Source organism: Jaculus jaculus, chromosome 23, assembly GCF_020740685.1.
Source record: "Jaculus jaculus isolate mJacJac1 chromosome 23, mJacJac1.mat.Y.cur, whole genome shotgun sequence".
NCBI lineage: Eukaryota > Metazoa > Chordata > Mammalia > Rodentia > Dipodidae > Jaculus > Jaculus jaculus.
Window position 1 is genome coordinate 894,366 of NC_059124.1, and position 24,874 is coordinate 919,239.

The 24,874-nt window shown below is 46.2% G+C and overlaps 1 protein-coding gene across 5 annotated transcripts in view; it reads right to left on the reverse strand.

Moving 5' to 3' along the window:
• The window catches only part of Grin2b (glutamate ionotropic receptor NMDA type subunit 2B), a 632,026-nt gene that overhangs the window by 546,874 nt on the left and 60,278 nt on the right, over positions 1 to 24,874 (reverse strand). Inside the window, exons 1-3 of one of the 5 annotated variants that reach the window (XM_045139702.1) lie at positions 4,595 to 4,612; positions 3,859 to 3,928; positions 2,421 to 2,875 (exon numbers count right to left, since the gene is read on the reverse strand). The gene's annotated coding sequence lies outside the window, so the exon portion shown is untranslated. Of the gene's footprint in view, positions 1 to 2,420; positions 2,876 to 3,145; positions 3,170 to 3,858; positions 3,976 to 4,594; positions 4,693 to 24,874 lie in introns of those variants that run through there. The other 4 variants (XM_045139703.1, XM_045139701.1, XM_045139705.1 and 1 more) reach the window with 4 other exon arrangements.

Genomic DNA, 24,874 nt, shown 5'->3' on the forward strand with positions numbered 1-24,874 from the left:
AAGAAGTCCTGATTTCCTATTAATTTTTCCCCTTAATTACACATCATGGAAGCTCTTTGACTGTAATTGAATTTTCTCTTCTGCCCACCAGCAGCCCTACTGCTTTCCCATGTCACACGCACTGCAAGGGTGAGAGGAGAGAAAAAAGGGGGAGAACCCAGTCAGCTTCGCATGTAGGAGGGAGCAGGAGGGAGAACAATGGCCCCAGAAAGACCCAGAACACCACTGAGTCACAGCCTCGCAGGCATGCTCACCAAGACAGCCTCCTCAACAGGGTCCCCAAGTGGCTTTGGCTGTCAAGAAAAAGCTACAGGCCACCTGTGGCAACTCCTCCTTGAATCTGTGAGCATTTTCCAGAGAGAACACTTCTCTTTTCTCTTTCCAGCTTTCTCGCCTTCCTTGCCTGCCCTTCCTCGGCGCCTTCCCTGTCTCACCTCTCCTCCTCTGCCTAGTCCTCAAGTGATGATAGTCTGGAATGTGGCTTAATCTAAGTCAGTGCTCGAACTGAATTCGGAATGGGGCAGTTGGCTAAGGCACTGTCCAAAGGCCTCCTCGTTGACCTTATCACCCAAGGAGCAGGCTCAAGGGTCTGCTCGGGCTGAACACTGTCATAGGTAACAGGGATGCGCAGGAGTCATGGGCCTCAGGGCCACCTCCCTCCCTTCGCCCATCCCATGGGCTGCCTCTCTGGCCTATACCTCCGTGCTATTTTGGAGTGAAGCCAAGTGCTCCTCCCACTTGAAAGGGGAGCAGATGGAGATGGAGCTCAGGTGTCTCTCAGGTGAGTCCACACCAAATAACCTCAGCTATTTGTAGACTGCAGTGAGAACACCCTTCCAGCCGGGATCCCACACTCTCACTCTCATTGCCCTCCGGTCACAGATCAGTGTTCCAGCAAGGAAGTCTCCAAAGAACGAACCCTGGGGGAGAGGGGCCGCCAACGTGGATGACATCCAACCTGGCTGGGCAATAAAGAACTATTGTCTACTGTCATGATGACAGGTGAGAACCTGCCATTACTTTTCCCGCAGACCTTTAGTATTTTTGGATTGTTTCAAAGGATTATTATTTTTTAAATGCCAGGAAAAATAAAAACCAACAAAGATTTGGGTAGGGAACATACTTGAAGGAGGATCCTTGATTTATCAATTACTTGAAGACCTTTATCCCAACCTAATTCTTGCATTTGAATGCCCTGAGTTTGGGGTGTTCCATGAGAGGAGCAGGGGAGCAGCCAGCACTCAATATCACGGCCCGCAAGCCTGGCACGGTCAGATTTTTCTCAGGAGTTCTCTTGGATTGCCCAAGTGACTAGCCAAAGAGTCATTAGCCAAGTCTTTTCCATTTCTCCTGCTATTTCCCTTTTGAAGCACATTAAAATGCTGCCCAACCACATTTGATATATCATAAAAATGGACGAGAAGGGCAAACGATCAAAATATCAATTCGATTTTTGAGGCTTCAAGACGAACGCATGCAAACAGCCCAGCTCTTTGTTTAACACAAAGACTCACGTGTCGAATTCTGCACCCTTCCACATGCAGAGCGTTTCCGAACTCTGCAAGATAGCCATTTTGCAAGAGTGTGGAAGTAACAGTTTGCTTGGAGGATGTGTGGGTATAAATAGATGTGTAGACAGAAGGAGAAATTTACAGCTCAAAAAAAAAAAAATAATAGCACACCAAAAAATACAAATGAAAAACAGAATGCTGACAGAATTCTTCCTTTCTATGCTTAAGATTAAAGTCCTGAGCATGCAGCATCCTTCAATTTCAGGTGTTCTCAAACCAGCCTGTTTCCTCTCTAGACCTGACCCTCTGCAATAGACCTCTGGGATCTCTGGGCCCCGTGTCAAGCCTTTCTTTAGACACCAAGTGGATTTCAAAGCAATAGCCACAGTAATTCTGATCATTATTTTCCTTTTTCTTGGGGCACAGCAAGGGTGCCTAGAAAGGTACAGCACAGTGGACAGGAGTGAAGGCGGCAGGTGGAAAAGCCAGCTTGGAAAAGAAAAAAATCTAGATCTCATAAGAGAAAACAAATCTAGCTTTATTAGCTCTGGGTGAATACCGTGCCGTTTAACTAGAAAATCATACAGGTCTTCTGGCTGGCTGTGTCGGGGTGTAGACTAGACCCCTTGCGCCCCTCCAACCTCCTCTGTGCCTGCCAGCACCCCCAACCACCACCTCCCCAAACCCAAAAGCGCTCTGAAGAAAGAAAGGAAAAGAAATAACACAGGAGGGTCTCCCTCTTTGTCTTAGAAACCCATTTCCCCAGACAGTGTTATTTTGATTACTGTGTTCTTTTTCTTCCCCCCCCCCCCCAAAAAAAAGATCCACTTGAGGGCCTGGAAGAGACAGATAAGACGAGGAATCCCTACCCCAGGTGAGGAAAAGAAAAGAAAATAGAATGTGTCCTACCTGGGTTTGTAGAAGCCAGACCTCTAGACCGCGGGCAGATTAAGGGAGCGAGCATGTTGGGGGTGTCCAGGGTCCTCTTCTCGCTTGCATATCCACATAGGAAAGACAGAGGGTAAAGGGACTGAGGAGAATTTAAAATCCAGTGTACCGTAAATTTGGTGGTAATCTTGTGTCTTGAAGAGTTGCAAATTTCAGAGAAAAAGGATTTAATTCAGAGGTAATTTCAGGTTGTGGAGAACGACTCACACTCAGAATCCAGAGTAATGATTCCATATGCATGTGAGGTTAGTGGCCGGAATCTATTTTAATGAGTCTTCTGGCAATTACGGTTTTTTTTTTTAAATTTTGATTTATTTTTATTTTTCGGAGCTTTAGTGGAGGAAGCTCTGTGTGAAGAAGCAGGGCATCGGCTCCGTCCCTCTGTGGAACATGGTCATTCCCAAAGCGTCCCCTTCCTAAAGGGGGGGAAAAAAGAGGCGGTCAGGGTTTGAGTCCAGTGTCCCCTGGAGGTGAGCAAAATGCATGCCGGAAAAAAAAAAAAAAAGATATCAAGTCGTTATAAGGAAAAGGGGGAGGAAACCCCGCATTTCCCACAGCGTGCACACGACAGGAATTGAAAACAGCTGGTACCGATCTATAAATAATTCAGGAAAAAAAAAAAAAGGTCTGGCTATACCATTCCTGGGACAAGGCATGGATTGAGAGCGAGAGGTAGGAAAGCCAACCTGAATGAAAGAGGAGAGAGGGAAGGGGGGAAGTGGGGAGCCCCCCCACCTCCTGGAGAGGAAGGGAGGGAGACGAGGCCCCACGGCCACGCACACACACGCGCGCACACGCGCGCGCGCCGAGGCAGCATCCCGCTTAGCCGGCCAGCCAGCGCGGCCCCCGGCCCAGCCGCACCGCCGCCGCGGCCCCGCGGCCGTCGCCTCTCCCCACCATCGCCTCCAGCCACCGCGCCTCTCCTCCCACCCGGGCTGGGCTTGGGGGGGGGGTGCTCCCGCTGAATGGGCTCCGATTGTGCACCGGGTGCACACTGGGCATTTCTTGGAAGGGGCACACTGACACGCGCGCACGCGCCCCGGCCGCGCTTCACCTGCAGAGAGAGTCCATTGGAGCGAGCGGCGAGCGGGGGTCGCGCGCGGAGCAGGGCTGGGGGCGGGGGGCTGAGGCCTCGGCGATCCGCCCCCTCCCAGAGATCAAAGGCAATCCACCCTACCCCCCCCCAAAAAAAAACACCTTTCCTGATTTTAAAAAAAGCCACCTCCAAATTGGCAAGTGCGGGGTGCCTCTGGGTGTTCGAGCTTTCCTGGAGCACCAGGTTGGTGGCCGGTCCACCTTGCACCTGCCTGATGTCCCCCCCAAAACCCGGAGCCCCCAAAGAGCCTCTCCTCTCGCTCGCTCGCTCGCTCGCTGGCTCTCTCGGCGTGCGTCTACGTACCGGGCTCCCTGCACCCTCGCGGCCGCAGGCTCTGGAGAGGGTGGCCGGTGGAGAAGGTTTGAGGGTTCTCCTTTTAGGCAAAGCAAGATGAATGATCGGTCTCCCGGGCGGGCGGGCGGGAGGACGGGCGGGGAGGTGGTGATGGGGGGGGGGGATGACGGCGGGGAGGGTGGGGGAGGAGGGGGGAGGGGGTTGGATTTGAAGTTCACTGGCTCTTCTTTGCAAAGCAAAAGGCAAGGCATTCGGACGCCCCGCACAGCTGGATGGCGGGGCTTGGAGGGAGGACCGGTCTCGCTCCCCCGTGCACTTTCCCCCTCCTCCCGCCCTCCCCCCCCCCCACACTAGAGATTTCCTAGAGGTGAACACACCCGGTGGGAGAGGTTTTGGAAAGGGGGCTGGGTGGGTGGGTAGATGGGGGAAGAGTCTTCCTTTCTCAAAAAAAGAAAAAATTTAATTAATTAAATTAAAAATAAAAAGGGGGTGGGGGTCGAGACAGGAGCCCAGAATCCAGCTGGTGATGCTCGGAGCCAGGGGGTGAGGGAGGGAGGGATGGGGAGGGAGGAAGAGAAGGGAGGATCGGTGGAGGGGGACAGTAAGAAGAAAAATGGGTGTTAATCACCGGCGACGCGGGGAGGGCGGGGACATCACAGGTTGCCTGGTCTGGATTTGGGTCTCACACCCAGGAACGTGACGCGCGCACGCGCGCGCACACACACACACACACACACACACCTACCTCTTGCACACGAGCTCAGATGGGAGGAAAAGAAAACCCCACCAAACAGGGTCTGCGTGCACGCGCCCTCCTGTGTCCTCTGGCTGCACACACGTATACCCCCCACCCACCCTTCCCCACCCCCAGACCCCTGCACACACGCACCCCCACGCTCCCTATATCGCTCCTGCGGAGGCCGCTTCTCACGTCATGTGCCGGGGGAAGTGGGGGTAACCAGGGGGTGACAAGGCTTAACCCGAGTGCGTGGCACCTCCTGCTGGCCGCCGCGGGGAACTGCAGCGGGAGCAGGGTGGCTGGGGGGCGCTGAGACGGGGCGCCCTCCCCCGCCAGCTCCGCGGGCCGCCACGCACGGCTGCGGGAAGCCGCTGGGAGGCCGGGCTGCAGGTGAAGACCACTCCCACCCGGTTCCCCCCAGCCCGCAGCCCGCAGCCCGCATCCACCGTGCCTCGGCGTCTTTCCGATCGCCCTCGGCTGTGCGGCGCTCAAGTCGAAGGCTAGCTTCTTGCCTTCAAGGAGCTTAAGGTCTATTTGGAAAAGCTGACCGCGAAATAACAGACAACAAGCCTAGCTGGAGCTGTGTATGGCAACGGGTTCTGTGCGTGGATTTCTGACAGCTAGGAGAGGATTTGACTTGGGGATTTTTTTTTCATTTGGAGGCTCCTGTTATTTAAAGATCTTGAGAAAAGAAGATGAAAACACAAGTGAATATTCCCCATATGAAACGATTTTATAGCAATGACGAGCCTCGCCTCTTTGGAAAAGGAAAATATCCATCCATTTCTCTCCTTCTTAAATTGTTTGGGATTTAATAGCCCTTCTTGTCATCTGCGGTGTTATTTGAATGTTAATATTGCGGTACATGCATCATTTTTATGCCCATCCGTTACCGCTTTGGTGAGAGACACTGACTGCTCGCGGTTCTGAGAAGCCGCGGTCCCGCGCGCGCTGCGACGCTGCCCTTGCGCGCAGGAGCAGACCCGGAGCTCAGCCTCAGCGCAAGCTCCTTTCCCCGTGTTGGCCAGGCTTCTCCTGGAATGTGGGTGTTATTTTAAAGGCACTCATCAAAAGACAAATGCAGGGCTGGAGAGATGGCTCAGTGGCTAAAGGCACTTGCTTGCACATCCTGCAGGCCAGGCCTTAGTTCCCCAGGAACCACATAAGGCTGGATGCCAAGGCAGGAGACCCTGGCATGCCCATTCATATTCATTCTTTCCCTTTCTCTCCCAAATAATTATTTTAAAAGGCAAATGCGATGGGTCTCTCACTGAGCCTGGGACGCACCAATTGGGATAGACAGCTAGGCCATAGGCCTCAGGAATCCTTCAGTCTCCAGCTCCCCAGCGCTGGGCTTACAGGCGTGAGCCACCATGCCTGCAGTGGGTTCACTTTTGCAAGCGAGCATAGAGTGAGGAATGCATGTCTACGTTTCCTTTGCTCCTCATTTAGTATCCCTTCTCCTTCAAGGGTCTCTACTTCAAGTCCCACTTTCGCTAGGCATAGTTTTTAGTCAACCAAGCCTGATTGATTGCTGATAAATTCCAAGAACTTTTAAAAATTTTATTTATTTATTAGAGAGAGTGAAAAAATAAACAGGTGCACCAGGGCCTCTAGCCACTGCAAACAAACTCCAGATGCATGTCCCACCATGAGCATCTGGTTTATGTGGATATTAGGGAATTAAACCTGGGTCCTTAGCTTTGCAGGCAAGTGCCTTAGCCGCTAAGCCATCCCTCCAGCCTGATTCCAAGGATTTAAAATTTTTTTTTTAATTTTTTATTTATTTATTTGAGAGCGACAGACACAGAGAGAAAGACAGACAGAGGGAGAGAGAGAATGGGCGTGCCAGGGCTTCCAGCCTCTGCAAACGAACTCCAGACGCGTGCGCCCCCTTGTGCATCTGGCTAACGTGGGACCTGGGGAACCGAGCCTTGAACCGGGGTCCTTAGGCTTCCCAGGCAAGCGCTTAACCGCTAAGCCATCTCTCCAGCCCATGATTCCAAGGATTTTAAAATGGGAGATGGCACCTCGCCCTCACACCCCTCTGGTTCCATTCCTTACAGGCGGAAGTGTACAGAAGTTTGCTTTACCATCACCCAATGATTGAGATTCCTCCCGCCTGTTGTCTCGCAGGTATAAGAGATTAGTATCATTCCAAATCGGACACTGGGTCCTTGTTACAAGCACTGACCCTCAAAGAGAAGAGTAACAGCCCCATAGCTATTTGTGTGGGGTGGTATGTTACTGTAATCACTTGAAATGGGCAGTCACACAAAATGGCCATGATCGACCTGTCATAAAAAGGCATTTTCATGGGTTCAGCTGAGATTGTATTCTTAGGTGTCATTCTTGTCTTCTCAACTAACTGATTGTCCCTCAATAAATATTAAGGATTTTCTGATGACAGCCACCTTCCTAAGTAGTTTTTCTAACACTGGAATAGCTTATCCATGGAGCATGCAGTTTGTAAAGTGAAAAGGGATGTCCTTTGTCTGTACCACTCATTGTCAGAGAGACCAACGTCTCTTCTCTTAGTTATTTATTTACTTATTTATTATTGGATCACATACTAGACAAGCCAGTGAGCTGCTAAGTTATATGCCCAGCCTCCTCTCTATTTTGGGATAAGGGTCTCACTAAGTTAACCAAGCTGGCTCTGAACTTGCTTCAAAATCCAGGAGTGTCTGGAGTGTGACGCCCTCCTTCCTCGGCCTCCTGAGCTGCTGGAGTCCTAAGTCTGAACCACCAGTACACCTTCTGGCACCCACTTCCGCCCTCCTCACAAACAGCCTTTGCCCTTGTGTGCTACAGACCTCCCAACAGAACTGCCTCAGAGACAGCCCAGGCTCACGAAGTGTGTAATTCCTCTTCTCAGTGTTGCAAAGAATGCACTTCCCAGCTCTAGATACAGGAAGCCATGTTCTAACAAGACAAGATGTTGGGTGACTTCACAGCATTATGGATTGAGGCAAAGCTCTTGCCTGAGGCTGCTAATGACACAGGCAGAAGTATTATTCCAGCTCACTTGACCCAAAGACAGGGTCCCAGGAGATACAAAGACTTGTCCATAACCCAATGAGCAGATACAAAGCTCTTATCTTTCAGGGGTAAAAAAGATATTCATCTGACAATGTCTTTTGGATTAAACACTGGTAGGAAAGGACCCAAAGCTTATACAATTTGGAGTGCCTCTTTAAGAGAAAGAATTTTAGGTTCTGGAGCGATGGCTTATTGGTTAAAGGTGCTTGCTTGCAAAAACCTGGTGACCTGGGCTCAATTCCCCAGTACCCATGTAAAGCTAGATGCACAAAGTGGCACATACATCTGGAGTTTGTTTGCAGGGTCAGGGGTCCCAGCTTTCTCTCTCTCTCTCTCTCTCTATCTATCTATCTATCTCTCTCTCTCTCTCTCTTTCTTCTCCTTCTTTCTGGTTATTTTTTAATATTTTATTTTTATTTATTTATTTGACAAAGAAAGAGGAAGAGAGGGAGAGTGGGCGCACCAGGCCTCCAACCACTGCAAATGAACTCCAGATGCATGTGCCCCCTTGTGCATCTGGCTAACCTGGGTCCTGGGGAATCGAACCTGGGTCCTTTGGCTTTGCAGGCAAACACCTTAACCACTAAGCAATCCCTCCAGCCTTTTTTTCTTGGTTTGTCTCTCTCAAATAACTAAATAAAACTATTTCAAGAAAAAAGAAAAAAATAAATGATGTTAATGTGATTACCTAGCTAAAATAAGAAAAAATGCAACACTTAAAAATTCTTCAATATTCATAAATGCTATAAAGCAAAACTACAATTAATACAATTTAAATACAATTTTTCTAGGTCACTGCCTGGCATGTCTGTGATACTTGCTTTTGCATCTTTCTAAAATATACATCTTTGAGCATCTCTTCACACTGTGACTTAAAGCATCAGGTTTATGAGCATAATTGAATCCAAAAGATTCTGATCCATTCTTCAAAACATGACTGTTTGGCAGTTGGCCACTGGAGAGGATTTAGAATGAGGTCTTTTGGGCTGTAGACACTTGCTTTCAAAGCCTGATAGCCTGGGTTCCATTCCCCAGGACTCACAAAAACCCAGATGCATAAAGTGATGCATGTGATGAAATTCATTTTTGGTGTCAGGAGGCCCTCACATCCACGCTCACTCATTCACTCTCTCTCTCCCTCTTTCTCTTTTTATTTCAAATAAATAAATAAATGAAATATTTTAAAAAATAATGTCTTACTTGTTGGTAGAGGTGTAATGAACTTTTTTAGGTTTGGGGAAACTTGGGAAAATCATCATTTTTTTATATACAGCTTTAAGGTTACAAGAATTCCAAGTGTTCTCATCTGGATATGGTGGCGCACACCTTTAATCCCAACACTTGGAAGGCAAAGGTAGGAGTTCAAGGTCACCCTGAGACTATGTAGTGAACTCCAGGTTAGCCTGGCCTAGAGTGAGACCCTCCCTCGGGGTGGGGGAAAAGAATTTCAAGTGTTCTTGAGTAATCTTAAGCGTCCCCTGAACTGGTAGCATTAATTAGCTAGTTTCTAATGTATTACAGGTATGTAATAACAGTGTATTGCACTGTCTTCATCAATGTTAGAATTTTGTCTCAAATCAGCCAGAATTTGAAACTTTTTCTTATGTATTCAGATGATTCAGTCCTCTACATTAATTAGATTATCAAATAATTCAGGAGTCTGCTCATTACTTCTATTCAAAACTTCCCTTTTCTTCTTAAAGAATTACAATTTGGGTATGATTTGGGGGAAAAAATTACACAGTGCTCCTTGATGTCAGAATAATTTCTGTCGATGCCTGTGCTCGGCCTTAGCTTTTGTTTCATATCACATTAATTTCCATTTGAGTCTTTCTGTGTTCTTTAATAAATAAATGTAGATAATAAAAAGAAGGAACTCTTTGAATGTGTCCTAAGCTGCAGTCTTGCATTTCTTGTTTTATTTAAATGTCCCAGAAGCCTTTCTAAATTGCAAGTGAAGTAACACAGTCTTCAAATTATTTCAGAAAACTTTCCGTCCCTCTGTTTGCATTTCTCTTCCAAGCCTATGACAACTTTCAGAAACTTAATGTTACAAGCTTTGAGCCCGCTTGGGATGGGAAGCATTATGTGTAGACTCTTTAAACTCTAACTTATCCTGCACATTTAAAATAGTCACTTTGTAAAGGGAAGAGAAAGGAAGGGAGGAGGATACTTAATAGGTTGATATTGTATATATGTAATTACAATGATTGTAATGGGGAGGTAATATGATGGAGAATGGAATTTCAAATGGGAAAGTGTGGGAGTGGGGAGGGAGGGAATTACCATGGGATATATTTTATAATCATGGAAAATGTTAATAAAAATTTTAAAAAATAAAATAAAATAAAATAGTCACTTTGTCAACCAGGTATGGCAGGTCAAGCTTTGTAATTTCAATACTCAGGAGAACAGAGAATCCCAGGCCACCCTGGGCTGCATAGCTAGACCCCTGTCTCAAAAAATAGGGGGGGGTGCTAAATAGACATTTCACATGACAAATGCAAAAGAAAAAAATGTTATAACTATGAAGAACCCAAAATTCGCTGACAATTTCAGATAAGAACTTTTCCTTCTACACAAATTCATCTAGATCAAATGTCATCTGGACACTTAGTTCACATGCCCTGTGGGGCTGCGCCGTCCCACCTACAAGCTCTTCCTTGACTGGGACCACCAAAAGAATGTCCACTCCATGAGGAGAAAGTTCAAACCACACAAACTCATTTCACAAAACCCAGATTAGAATATTCCCTATTCAGTTTCCTCTTGAATATATCCTCAGCTTAAAAACGCTCAGCGCTATTCCTCTAAGGGCGTCCAGCACAAAGGAGAATCTGATAGTGAAAAGTGGGGAGCAAAGAGGTAGAAATCTTACATGATTGCAATTAAAATTGGCTCCTGAGGGACTCTCATGAGTTCAAGGCTACCCCGAGCAGACATAGCAACCACCAGACCAGTCAGGATTGCATGCCAGATTCTGTCTCAAAACAACAAAACAAAAATAAACAAAATATGCTCCTTGTATAAGCTTGACTAAGACGTCTAGGGACACATTACTAGAGCCTCTCCCATAATCTTGGAAGGTTCTGGAAGTAAGGGGCCTCAATTCTGCAGCTGCATTAGCCTCTACGTTAGCCAGCTCAGTACTTAATGTAAGGCCAGCTTCTGGCTCCTGGAGGCGAAACTGGATGACTTTTATCTTGGAAAACCAATAATTCATTGAGGGCTCAGTTAACTACATGCATATGAATGCTATCCACCAACTCCAATCCATCTTCCTCTGCTTGCAGTTCCTGGAGTGGGCAGGACACCCGGGCAGAGCATCCAGTTTTCATGCCTCTCGCCAGCGTGCAAAGACCCTGCCTTGCCCATCATGACTCTTTTAAAAGAATCTCTGTTTTGGTCTTCTCATAATGATATTAAATATTAAAGTCAGGCAATCTTTTGCTCAGAGGAATCGTTAAATGATCTTCTTTCCTTTTCTGAAGACCAGCTTATCCTGGTACCATGAAAAAAAAAAACAAAAAAAGAAAAGCATTCCTTTTCCCCTGCATTACACTAAGCCTGTGGGTGAACGCAACACAGCAACCCACTCCAGGATGTTTACATAGTGCACGCCCAGAAAGCACCATTTTAACACTTCCCTGAGCATGCCCTTTTCTTTAGAGAATGTTCTGGTCCCCAGAAGAGGAGGGGAATGCCATAGAGGAAGAGAGCGTGCAGTGAGGCAGGCAGGGCTCGCTGGACTAAAGAAGGGACACCCCTTACCCACTACAGGAACACCCCAGATGGACGTAACCCTATTACACACAGAGCCGGAACTACCTGGTTTGGTTTTCTTCTGCTTTGTTAACTGTTTGCAAAGACTCAACGCTGTGTCTGGATCTGGTGACCCTTGACATCTTAGTTTTAATCTATCTGAATGAAACTTCCTTTTATTTTTCCTTTTCTCTCTCTCTCTCTTTTTTTTCTTAAAAAAACTTCTTCGGTTCATCCAAACACATTGACGGGGGCTGGCGGGGACTGCCATCCATTGTCACAGTATTTCATAAGGACAAATTCTTTTGGTGCTTTGCTATCAGATGACCCAAGTGTCTGAAGGACTGTGCCCTGACATGTTTGTGCTGCAGACAACACGCGTGAGCAAGGCCAGCTCGTTGGAAGGCGCTTGGAAGCGTCTTCTTACCAAAGAGGTTGAGAAGTTGAATAATGATGCAAAAGCTAACACAGAACGGCGATGGCCCCCATTCTCTATCTGCCCCCTACCTACCTCCCTGTCATCGATCTGCCATCTCCCTGTCATCGATCTGCCATCTCCCTATCATCGATCTATCTACCTATCATCTACCACCTATCTCTCTATCTACCATCTATCCATCTATTTATCATCTGTCATCCACATCCATCTATATATCTATCATCTATCTATAATTTATCTATCATCTATCTATGTATACCTCTTTCTCTCTGTTTCAACTAATTAAATAAAGTTTTTTTAAAAAAATGGCGTAGCAGTTAAGGCACTTGCCTGCAAAGCCTAAGGACCCAGGTTCGATTTCCCAGTACCCACATAAAGCCAGATGCACAAGGTGGCACACATGTCTACAGTTCATTTGCAGCAGCTAAATGCCCCCGTGTGCCCATTCTCTCCCTCTCTCCCTCCCTCCACCCACCTCTGCCTTTTTCTCTCTATCTCAAATAATTAGACAAAATATTTTTTTTAATTTATTTATTTGAGAGCGACAGACACAGAGAGAAAAACAGATAGAGGGAGAGAGAGAGAATGGGCGCGCCAGGGCTTCCAGCCTCTGCAAACGAACTCCAGACGCGTGCGCCCCCTTGTGCATCTGGCTAACGTGGGACCTGGGGAACCAAGCCTCGAACTGTGGTCCTTAGGTTTCGCAGGCAAGTGCTTAACCGCTAAGCCATCTCTCCAGCCCAACAAAATGTTTTTTGAAAAATGGGGATGGATTTGAAACCTCTCCTGTCAGTAGCTCCCTTCTCTGCCCATCCATTCCTTTCCCTCAAGTTTGTCTAAAGCTTTTCTTCGTGAACACATATTACTGCCCCCAGGATTCTTTTCCACTTACTATCTGTCTCTTCCAAAGTGGGTCTTCACTTCTGCAGCAGTTGTTGGCATCGTTCCCCATGCCACCCCCAAGAAGATGCCACCTCTTTTTCACACTCTCTTTGGTGCGTCATTTCATCTTGCTAAGGGGCTTTCATTGATAGTGACTCCTGGCCACATCTCAAAGAGACATTCAGCCCTTCAGCTCTCATTCCCCAGGCGCCAGTCAACCCCCGCTAGAGCCTGAGCACTCCAGGGAGCCCTTTAAAAGGAAAGAGACATCAGAGCTTAGGCGTGTCCTGCCTCCGCTGGAGGCAAAGAAGGGCCCAGAGAGAAAGAGAGAGAGAGAGACTGGCAAGGGAGTCTGGAATGCAGAGGAATGTGACATTCCTGAGTGGAGATGAGGTTCCACAAAATGAATGTGGAGGTCTGTGGATTAGGCTGACTTTCTCTCTCTCTCTCTCTCTCTCTTCTCTCTCTCTCTCTCTCTCTCTCTCTCTCTCTCTCACACACACACACACACACACACACACACACACACACACACACACACCCTGATGCTCTGGAAGAATTCTGAGGCTTCTGACTGAGCTGGGCTTTGTCCCTCATCAGGCCAGGAACCCCGAGTGAGTGCTATGAATTCCTCAAGAGCCCAGTCTCTTCTGTTCACTGTGCCCTGCTAAACACCCCCAAGGAGTGCCCGCATGAATAAATGAGTGACTTGTAAGAGAGCCTAGAAAAGGAGGTCAGTAAATACTTAAGGACGGGTTTTCACTGCTCAGGAAGCAGCCACCTATGATCACCCATCTTGAACTTCTCCACGGCGGCGAGGAGGCAGTCCTAACTCCCAGGATGCACACGCCCCTCAGTCTGGTCCCAACCAGGTTCCTTTCAATGTTACTTCATAAAATGCATCCAGGTTAAAATTTGGATTTAAGCCAGGCGTGGTGGCGCACGCCTTTAATCCCAGCACTGGGAGGCAGAGGGAGGAGGATCGCTGCGAGTTTGAGGTCACCCTGAGACTCCACAGTGAATTCCAGGTCAGCCTGGGCTAGAGTGAGACCCTACCTTGAAAAACCAAAAAAAAAAAAAAAAAAAAAAAAAACTTGATTTTAAAATCGAAGTTTATTTTTTATCAAGATTGTGTGAAGCACACTTTAAAATATTTATTTATTCATTTATTTATTTCTTTATTTATAAGCATAGAGAGCTTTAAGAGAGACAGACAGAGAGAATGGGTACGCCAGGCCTCCAGCCCACTGCAAATGGACTCCAGACGCATGTGCCACTTTGTTCTGCATCTGGTTCTTACGTGGGTGCTAGGGAATCACGCCCGGGTTGTTAGGCTCTGAAAGCAAGCACTTTACCTGCTGAGCATTTCTCCAGCCCCCAAAGCACAGCTTGAAATCATCCAGCCATTCAGCAATGACCCCTGAGCTCCGCACTGGCATTCTCACTCTCTAAATCCACTTTCAGCTGCCTTTATAATTTGTCCAGTGCCAAGGATGGGCTCCAGGCCTGGCACATGCTAGGAAAGAGCCCTGGCACTGACCTACATTACCAGCCCTTCCAACAGTTTACATGGAAACATTCGGGATTTTCCCCCAAAGTGAAAAGTGATACACTTCACAGCATTGCTTTTTACTTTTTTTAGTTCATTCATTCTCTATTAACATCCTGGTTCAGAAGCTAGACATTTACCTCGCTTTCGTCAAATAAACAAAACCCCTAATAAATTATATATACACACTTCCTCATGGCTTATGCTCCAATGGAGAAACATCATAATTACACTTAAATCAATAATCAGAGTTTCCAACTACTCCACAAGCGTCCTTCAGCATGTATTAATCTTTGGTTATCCTGCCGCTTTCATGTGCTTTAATCTAGAATATTTCCTCCATTTTATTTTGTCTTTCCATGATATCAACTTGCATTTGCTCTTTAAGAAAAATATTTTGTTTGTTTATTTCAGGGAGACAGAGAGAATGGGCACATCATGACCTCCAGCCACTGCAAATGAATTCTAGATACATGTGCAACCTTATGCATCTGGCTTCACACGGACACCAGGGAACTGAACCTGGGTCCTTCAGCTTTGCAGGCAAGCACATTAACCACTGAGCCATCTCTCCTGCCCCTTTTGTTTCCCTTTGAGACACAGTCTCATAAAATAGTCCAGGCCAACCTTGAGCATACAATCCTCCTGCCTCAACCTGTGAAGTGCTGGGATTACAAGTATGTGCTAGAAGACCTATGACATGTGTGCATATTTCAGACATATCTGGATTTGGAGAAGTCAGGCATCCATCAGCAATTTAAAGACACATTTTCCTTTCAGTAACAGGTCACTGATGGAGTGATACCTCGAGACCATTCAATGTTCCTGGTTGTCTAATGCCTAAAGTTTTGAAAAGAACTTTGAAGCTTCAGATAAGACAGCTGAAGCTACGTAGTGAATTCCAGGTCAGCCTGAGCTAGATAGAGCAAGACCTTACCTCGAAAAACAAAAACAAAAAATGTGATAATAATGACCATTGTTGATCATAAAACGGTGAATGAGAAAAAAGGAATTCATTAGCCCATAAGGACGCACAGCAAGTGGCAAATAAAAAAAGGGGTAATTATTCACACATATTCCAGTTTATATGCCAGAGGAACAGGAGACTCAGAAAGTCACCATTTTATAACCTTCTGGTAATCACTGATTATCAGCAAATGCTAACAAGTGGGCTTTTGATGGTGACCTTTGACCATGTACAACTTATTCTTAACCTGAAAAATTATTATTTCCTTTTCTAAAACTGCAAGACTTTTATTCTCTCACATCTGAGAAATAAAATAGCTCCTCCACTTTCCTTCTTGGCAAAGTTTTTCTCTTAGCTAATTTGTTGATTGCTGCTAAAACTCACTTCATCTGTGATAGTGATTCTGTCACAAAATAATTCTTTACCTTCTACTTAGGAGAAACTTATAAAAAATTTTTGGACAAAAAAATGTTCCACAAATCTCTTTCTGCAAAAGGCTCAGATACATCTCAAAGTTATTTGACCTGTTTACTCAGTTCATGTCTGGGGGATGACAGATTGACTTCGTAGGTAAAGTGCTTGCCGGGCCAGCAGGAGGATCTGAGTTTGAATCCCTAGCACCTACCGAAAAGCCAGGGGTGAAAGCACATTCCTGTAACCCCGCACTGGGGGGAGAAAGCAGGGCGCTGGGATGCACTGGCCAGCTGGACTCAGTGAGTCAGCAAGATTCAGGGTCAGTGCGAAATCCTGTCTCAAAAGGATTTGGTGAGGCCGGGCGTGGTGGCGCACGCCTTCCATCCCAGCACTCGGGAGGCAGAGGAAGGAGGATCGCTGTGAGTTCGAGGCCAGCCTGAGACTACACAGTGAATTCCAGGTCAGCCTGGGCTAGAGAAAGACCTGCCTCGAAATAAAAATTTATAATAATAATAATAAGGTGAAGAACAACTGAGGAAAGCACCTGACACTGACCTCTGGCTTCCATATGTATGCACACACATGCACACACACACACACATGTGCACGCATGTACACACACTCACAAATACAGCCACACACGTGTGCACACACCTCCACACACACACGAACACACACACACCTCCACATGTACACATGAGCGCACACACATCTCCACATGTACACACAAGCACACACACACACGAGCACACACATGTGCTCACACACACATAGGAACATACATACATATACACACACATGCACACCACACTCAAAAGAAAAGAAGTCTGTCTTCCAGAGTTTATAGTCCCTCAGTTCATCCAGGTGGCTATTACAAAATACCATGAGCTAGGTAACTTACAAAAAATAGAAATTTGCCAAGCGTGGTGGCGCACGCCTTTGATCCCAGCACTCAGGAGGCAGAGGTAGGAGGATCATTGTGAGTTCGAGGCCACCCTGAGACTACATAGTGAATTCCAGGTCAGCCTGGGCTAGAGTGAGACCTTACCTCAAATAAACAAAAAACAAAAAAATAGAAATTTATTTCTCACAATTATTAAGGCCAAGAAACCCAACATCAATGTACAGGAGATTCGTATCCAGGAAGATGTCACCTTCTGGCTCACAGATGACACCTCCTAGTGGCGTCCTCACATGGTAGAGGGGGAGGGGTCTTCCCTAGGACTCAAAAGGACTGTACTCCCAGTTGTGAAGGCTATGAACCCATGAAGTAATCTCCTCCAATAGCTCTACCTCCTAATGCCACCTCGTTGTGGATTAGGGCTTCAACACATGTATTTTGGAAGTACACAAACATTCAGGCCAAGCTACGATTAAAGAAAAGAAACCAATACATGAATAAAGAGGCAATAAAGGGACTGAAGAGATGGCTTAGTAGTTAAGGTGCTTGCCTGAAAAGCCTGACCTTTGATTCCTCAGGACCCACATAAAAGCCAAATGCACAAGGTGGAGAATGCATCTGGAGTTCATTTGCAGTGGCTAGAGGCCCCAGTATGCCCATTCTCTCTCTCTCTCTCTCAGATAAATAAATAAAATATATTTTTTTAAAAAAGAAGCAATAAAGCTGGGTGTGGTGGTGCATGCCTTTAATCCCAGCACTCAGGAGGCAGAGGTAGGAGGATCGCAGTGAGTTTGAGGCCACCCTGAGACTACATAGTGAATTCCAGGTCAACCTGTGCTAGAGTGAGACCCTACCTCAAAAAACCAAAGAAGAAGAAGGAGGAGGAGGAGGAGGAGGAGAAGGAGAAGAAAGAGAAGAAGGAGAAGAAGAAGAAGAGGAGGAGGAAGAAGAAGAAGAAGAAAAGAAGGAAGGAAGGAAGAAAGAAAGAAAGAAAGAAAGAAAGAAAGAAAGAAAGAAAGAAAGAAAGAAAGAAAGAAAGAAGCAATAAAATACAGAGATCTTTAATAGTAAGAACAGAGAAGTCAAATTCTAAGACTCCAGAAGACCCATCATTTTAGCTAGAGTTTGGTAGATTGCATTGGTTGGTGTGTGTGTGTGTGTGTGTGTGTGTGTGTGTGTGTGTGTGTGTGAGAGAGAGAGAGAGAGAGAGAGAGAGAGAGAGAGGGAGAGAGAGAGGGAGGGAGGGAGGGAGAGGAACACTTGGGTGCTGGGTCCTCCAGGGTCTTTGTTTACTACTGCATTAGCCCAGCGGGCAGGCAGGCCGGCTTCTGGGCACTCCCCGGCCGTGGCCTCCCTCCTCGCTGCTGTGCTCCCCCCTACAGACACCACTGCAGCGTCTGGCTTCTCGTATGAGTTCTGGGGATCCAAACTAGGGTGCTCATGCCTGTACAACAAGCTTTTAGTCTACTGAGCTGCCTCCCTAAGCCAGATTGCTTTCTTGGTCCCAGTTCTTCATGTCTTCCCGTAAGCGCATCCTTTGTCTTGAACCTCTGTCTCTCCTCCCGCCGAGTTCGGAGCCACGGTTCCTTCCACCCTGACTGGATTTGCTGACATGACTGACCTTGGCCAACAGAATGTGGCAAATGGGACTGATGGAGTGCCAGGTCCACTAGAGCACAGAGCTTCCCATCTCGGCTCCAGCTGCCTCTGCCGCCCAGCTTTGAGGAGAGCTTGTCTAAGTGTTACTACACGCCTGTCTGGCTGCTCACCCCACGGACAAAGTAAGCCAAAGTGTGCGGCAAGGGACCTGACTCCTACCGGACACAACCCACTTTAGACCACCTTCTGCCAAAATGCACTGTCAGTTTTGAGAATTGCATAGTTGGAGCTATTTCACAGCAATTGCTAGCAGATGCACAGAGAGATGGAGGAAGGCTTGCACCTGAGAGGATGTGATGCTGAGCCTGAACTTAAGAGGAGAAGGGTTTGATGGAGAAAAGGGTGAAATATTCCAAACAGGGAAAACACTGATAGATTCCATAATGACTTTCAAGCACTAGTAAGAGATGGGATGATAACCTATGTTTCATTTTACATCTATGCATGTAAAGAAGGAGAGGAATTTGACCTGGCCTAAACTTATGGAAAAGAAAATTGGCAATAATTTGGACCAAAGTCAATGGAGGAAAATTAATCAAAGTAAGAATAGTTTATTCCCAATTGTGGATTGAGTGCCTTACCTTAATGATCTCACATACTCTCCTCACAATCATGAAAGTAAATATTCCATGTATAGGTAAAGAAATAAAAAAGAGAAGTGCTGGAGAAATGGCTTAGTGGTTAAGGCATTTTCCTGTACCCACGTAAGCCAGATGTACAAGGGGGGGTGCATGTACCTAGAGAATGTTTGCAGTAGCTGAAGGCCCTGGTGCACTCAGTATCTCTCTCGATCTGCCTCTCTCTCTCTCTTTCAAAATAAAATATGTTTTAAATAAAGACTGAAAAAAAAGAGAGACAAGTAACATTTCCCAATGTCCATTACTTGAAAGAGACAAAGCCAGATTTAAAAGTCAATTCACATGACAAAAATGTGTGTTCATCCCAATATCATAATTCTGCCTCCCAAACATTGTGTACAGGAAGACATAATTAGGAAGGCATTACCTCTGCAAGGGGGCAATGACTTATGACAGTGGCATTGAAAAAACAGAGAACTGGAAATATATTCATAGTATTATAGTTATGTTTATTTATTTATATTGATAAAGTAACTGTCAGAATAAAGCAAGTGACTGAATATGTGTAGTGACAAAATGATGATATTCCACATTTCTCATCATAGCTAGCTGAAAAGTCTAATGCACATCTAGGGCTAGAGAGATGGCTCAGCTATTGAAGGCACTTACTTACATACAAAGCCTACAGGCTTGGGTTTGAGTCTGATTCCCCAGTCCCCACATAAAACCAGATGAGCAAAGTGGCTCATGCATTTGGAGTTCATTTGCACTGGCAAGAGGACCTGGTGTGCCCATTCTCATTTCTCTCTCTTCCCCCTCCTTACAAATAAATAAATAAAAATAGCACACCTGGCAATAAGAAGCCAAATATGGTAAGTTTATAACTAACAATAATAGCTCCTTCCAATTGAGGGATGTTTGAGGCACTATTAGTGGCTTTTCATGAATTAGCTCATCCATCTACACAATTGAGGTATGTAGTGTGTATTCATTACACTGTACTAAGACACTTTCCATAATCGACTTACGGGAGAAGAGGTCTGTCTTGGCTCATGCTTTTGGGAGCTATAGGCATCATGGGGAGGAAGGCACGTGTTGTAGTTGCTTTCATGTTGCTGGGGTAAAACACGTGACTAAAAGTAGCTGATGGAGCCAGGCGTGGTGGCACACACCTTTAATCCCAGCACTCGGGAGGCAGAGGTAGGAGGATCTCCGTGAGTTCAAGGCCACCCTGAGACTCCATAGCGAATTCCGGGTCAGCCCAGGCTAAAGTGAGATCAGCCCTCGAAAAACCAGAAAAGTAGCTGGTGGAAGGACCGAGCTTGTTTTGGCTTACAGTTTCGAGAGGGAGCTTCAAGGTGGCAGGACGGATGGCAGCGCAGAGGCTGGCACCACTTCCTGCCATGGCACGTGACAGGAAGCAGCTGTGACAAGAGGGCGCTCCCTGTAGCCCCTCAATGCCGGCTTCACCTGAAGCAGAGAGTGCACAGCAAGTAAGCCAGGCTATAAAACCTCAAAGTCCAGTCCGCTTCCTCCAGTTACTCATTCTTCCAGGGAGGCTCGTCCTTGCAAAGCTTCGGCAATCTCCACAGCACCACCGCTACTGTGCGGGAATCAGGTATTCCGACCCACGAGCCTGTGTGAACACTCACATTCAAAGCCCAACAGGTTGGTATTATTAGTATTCCAAACTATTGATAAAGAAACAAAGAAGACGGGCTGGAGAATGGCTTAGCAGTTAAGCGCTTGCCTGTGAAGCCTAAGGACCCCGGTTCGAGGCTCGGTTCCCCAGGTCCCACGTTAGCCAGATGCACAAGGGGCGCACGCATCTGGAGTTCGTTTGCAGAGGCTGGAAGCCCTGGCGCGCCCATTCTCTCTCTCTCCCTCTATCTGTCTTTCTCTCTGTGTCTGTCGCTCTCAAATAAATTAAAAAAAAAATTAAAAAAAAAAGAAACAAAGAAGAAAGATAAGAGCTTGCCCAAGTAGCAATGGTACGTGTTTATGAGCCCAGGCCACCCAGCTTGAAGACTCCTGAGAACTACATTATGAGACTATTCAATGATAGTTCTTCACACACCTGGCCCTGGTGCCAACAGGTATGTTAAGATAGCCAAAATTACACTGCAATGAAGTGCCCCTCAGGCACAATGGCTTAACAGAACAAAAGACATACTGCAGGGCTGGAGAGATGGTATAGTGATTAAGGTGCTTGCCCACAAAGCCTAAGAACTCATGTTCAAATCTCCAGGTCCCATGTAGCCAGACGGTGACAAAAGCATGCCATGTCTCACATGTGCCACAAGGGGGCGCATACACTGGCCTTTGCAGCAGGCTGAAGGTCCTGGCATGCCCATTCTCTTTCTCTCTCTTTCAAAATAAAAATAAATTTTAAAAAACTTAGGTTATAAGGGACATACATTCACATTCAAACAACCACACCAGATTTTCCTTATCAATTCCTTTGTCGTTGGACACCTAGGTTGGTTCCATAGCTTAGTGAGTAATGCTGCAGTAAGGACTGAGGTACAAGAGTCTCTGTGATATATTGACCTGAATCCTGTGTATCCAGGAACAGTGTAGATAGGTCATATAAAAAAATTAGGGCTGGAGAGGTGGATTAATGGTTAAGGATCATGCCTGCAAAGGCTAAGGACCCAGGTTCAATTCTTCAGGTCCCATGTAAGCCAGATAGATGCACAAGGGGGCGCACGCATCTGAAGTTCATTTTCAGTGGTTGGAGGCCCTGGCATGCTCCCTCTCTCTCGCTCTCTCCCTCTCTCTCTCTCTCTTTCTGTCTCCTCCTCCTCCTCCTCTCTCTAATAAATAAATAAATCTTTAAAAAAATAATCAAGGCTGGAGAGGTGGCTTAGCAGCTAAGGCACTTGCCTAAAGAGTCAAAGGACCTAGGTTCCATTCACTGGGTCCCACATAAGCCAGATACACAAGAAGGCACATGCATCTAGAGTTTGTTTGCAGTGGCTGGAGGCCCTGGTGTGCCTATTCTCTCTCTTTTCTTTAAATTTTAAATGTAATAGTTTGAAATATATCTGGATGGTCTGGGAGTGGTGGTGGTGCACACCTTTAATCCCAGCAGACAAGAGGCAGAAGTAGGAGATTGCCATGAGTTCGAGGTCATCCTGAGACGACATAGTGAATTCCAATATATCTGGATGAGAATATGTGGGCTTATATATCCTAAGTTTTGCCCCTCTTTTCAAGTGTTCCTGGTCTGTTTGTTTCCTGTTACCGTTTTATTCCTGTCCAGAGAGGATAGACAAAAATCAAATGATTTAATCCCCATGCTTTGTAAACTTCAAACCACCATAGATGGTATTGCTCTGTCTGGCAATAGACATTGCACACATCTAACCACAATAGACAGTTAGACATTAGCCAGTCATTTAATAACCGACCAGGAAGTGTTTTAAATTTTATTTATTTACAATCAGAGAGCTAGAGAGAGAGTGGGTGTGCCAAGGTCTCTAGCCACTGCAAGTAACTTCCAGATGCATGCACCACTTGGTGCACCTGGCCTTACATGGATACTGGGAATCGAACCCAGGTCATTAGGCTTTGCAGTCAAATGCCTTAAGTGCTGAGCCATCTCCTCCATCCACCCCTACCAGGAATTTTAAGATAGATTTAAAATCTATACTTGTGCACTAGCTATTTCCTCTGAATTAAAATATTTCCTCCTGGAGTGAGACAGGTAAGAGACTCAGGAGGCTAATGAAAATTGGGCTCAGGAAGATCAAGAACATTAGAAACTTCACAAAGTCCCCCCACCAGGTTACATGGGCATTGAACAGCTGCTCGGGAGGGAACTCCTCAGTGGAGCTGCCTGCAGGCTGGGCAGGAAGCCCCCAGGATGCGCCGGGGTGAGCTTGCGGGTTAAATCCGCCTCTGAGTCACTCCGGAACCTGAAAGTGACCTCAGTAAACTCATCCGTTCACCAAGCTGGACTGCAGTGGAATTGTTTCTTTGGTCTGCCAGAAGTTCTCAGCCTGGGGCTAGAGAGATGGTTCATCAGGTAAAGGCACTTGCTTGCAAAGCCTGATACCCTGGGTTGGATTCCCCAGTGCCCACATAAAGCCAGACACACAAAGTGGCACATGTGTCTAGAGTTTGTTTGCAGTGGCAAGAAGCCCTGGCATACTTTTATTATCATTTTCTCTGTTCTCTTTCTCCTTTCTCAAATAAAAAATATAAGAAAGAAGTACCTGGGCTGGGGTAAATAGACATTTGTCCATGTTTCCCCTGGAAAAGTCACCCAACATCCCGCCCTCAGGGAGTTATAGCTTAGCTTAAAAATAAAATTTTAAATATATATGAGCTGTAGCCATGAAATACCAATAAACATAATCACAGCAGAGCAGAAAATATGTGTCGTTGAGTGTTTGTGTTATATATGTATGTACATGTGTATATATATATATGTATATGTGTGCGTGTGTGTGTGTGTGTGTGTGTGTGTGTGTGTGTGTGTGTGTGAATTATTTTAGAGATCACTGAAGAAAAATGTGGAATGATTTAGAATAGTTTTGTGAAAAGAAGAGGTAGGGAACTCTGAAGAGTGAAGAGCTGGATGTCATTATGGTGGAACTACTGTGCACTCAGGAAAACACGTGTTCATAGTCACAAGGCTTTCAAGTTCAGGGGGAGGGGAGGGGACTAACACCACACGGATCAAGTCAAGCAGAACAAGCTTTTACAAGGCACATCTGCACACGCCTACAGCCCAGGCCTCGCCAGGACAGGAAGAGGCTGCGGAGTTTGAGGTCAGCTTGGGCTACATACTGAGTCGAACCCAGCCCGGGATACAGAGCAAGAATGCCTAGTTCAAACAAAATCATACAGGGCTGGAGAGACAGCTTAGCAGTTAAGGCACTTCCCTACAAAGCCTAAAAACTCATGTTCAACTCTCCAGGTCCCACATAAGCCAGACGTACCAAGTGACACAAACACACAAAATCGCAACTGCGCACCGGGGACGCGTGCATCTGGAGTTCGATTGCAGTGCCTGAGGCCCTGGCACACCAATTCTCTCTCACACCCTCTCCCTCTCGTTCTCGCTCTCTCGCAATAAAAAAAAAGACTAGTCCTGTTTGGCTTGCCTCAAAAAAAGTTTGTGTGTGAGTCTGTGTGTCTGTGTATTCTTTGTTAACTGATAGCAAATTCACATTAAAAAAGAAAATTTGGGGGCTGGATGGAGGTTTAGTGGTTAAGGCACTTGCCTGCAAAGCCAAAAGACCCAGGTTTGATTTCCTAGGACCCACATAAGGCAGATGCACAAAGTGGCACATGTGCCTGGAGTTCGTTTGCAGTGGCTGGAGGCCCTGGTGTGCCCATTTTCTCTGTCTCTGCCTCTCTCTTTCTGTCTCTGACTCTCTGTCTCAAAAAAATAAATAGATATTTTAAAAATGATTTTAAAAGGAGGCAAATTTCTGGCAGTGGTAGTGAACACTGGAAAGAGTGGGCTTCCAGGATCTTCCATCGCTCCTGAGAAAACGTGCAAGGGACAATTGGCCCCATCTCGTCACACGAGGTGCTAGATGTCGCACACAGATACGTGAAATAAATCTTGCCTAAAATATCACAAATTCCAGTTTAAGAAGATGAAAATGAATAAAGTTTTCCTGACTTTGAAGTTATATTTTCTGGGATAATGGATGTTGGGACTAAAATGTTACTGGCTGATAACGTCAACAGCTAAAGGAGAAGGGAAGAAAACAATTAACTAAACCTTAATTAAGGCCTGTGGAGAACATAGTATCCTACTACAGAATTTCCTGTGTTTAAAATATATATACATTTAGCCAGGCGTGATGGTGCACACCTTTAATCCCAGCACTTGGGAGGCAGAGGTAGGAGGATCACCATGAATTCGAGGTCACCCTGAGACTTCATAGTGAATTCCAGGTCAGCCTGGGCTAGAGTGAGATCCTACCTCGAAGAAAAAAAGAAAAGAAGAGGAAACAAACTCTACATTTGCCCTTGACACCAAGGTTTGTAAAAATGGGCTAAATAGAGCATCCCTGTGACGATAGATCTTCCCCTCGACCCTCATGATGACTGACCATCACATTTTATTTG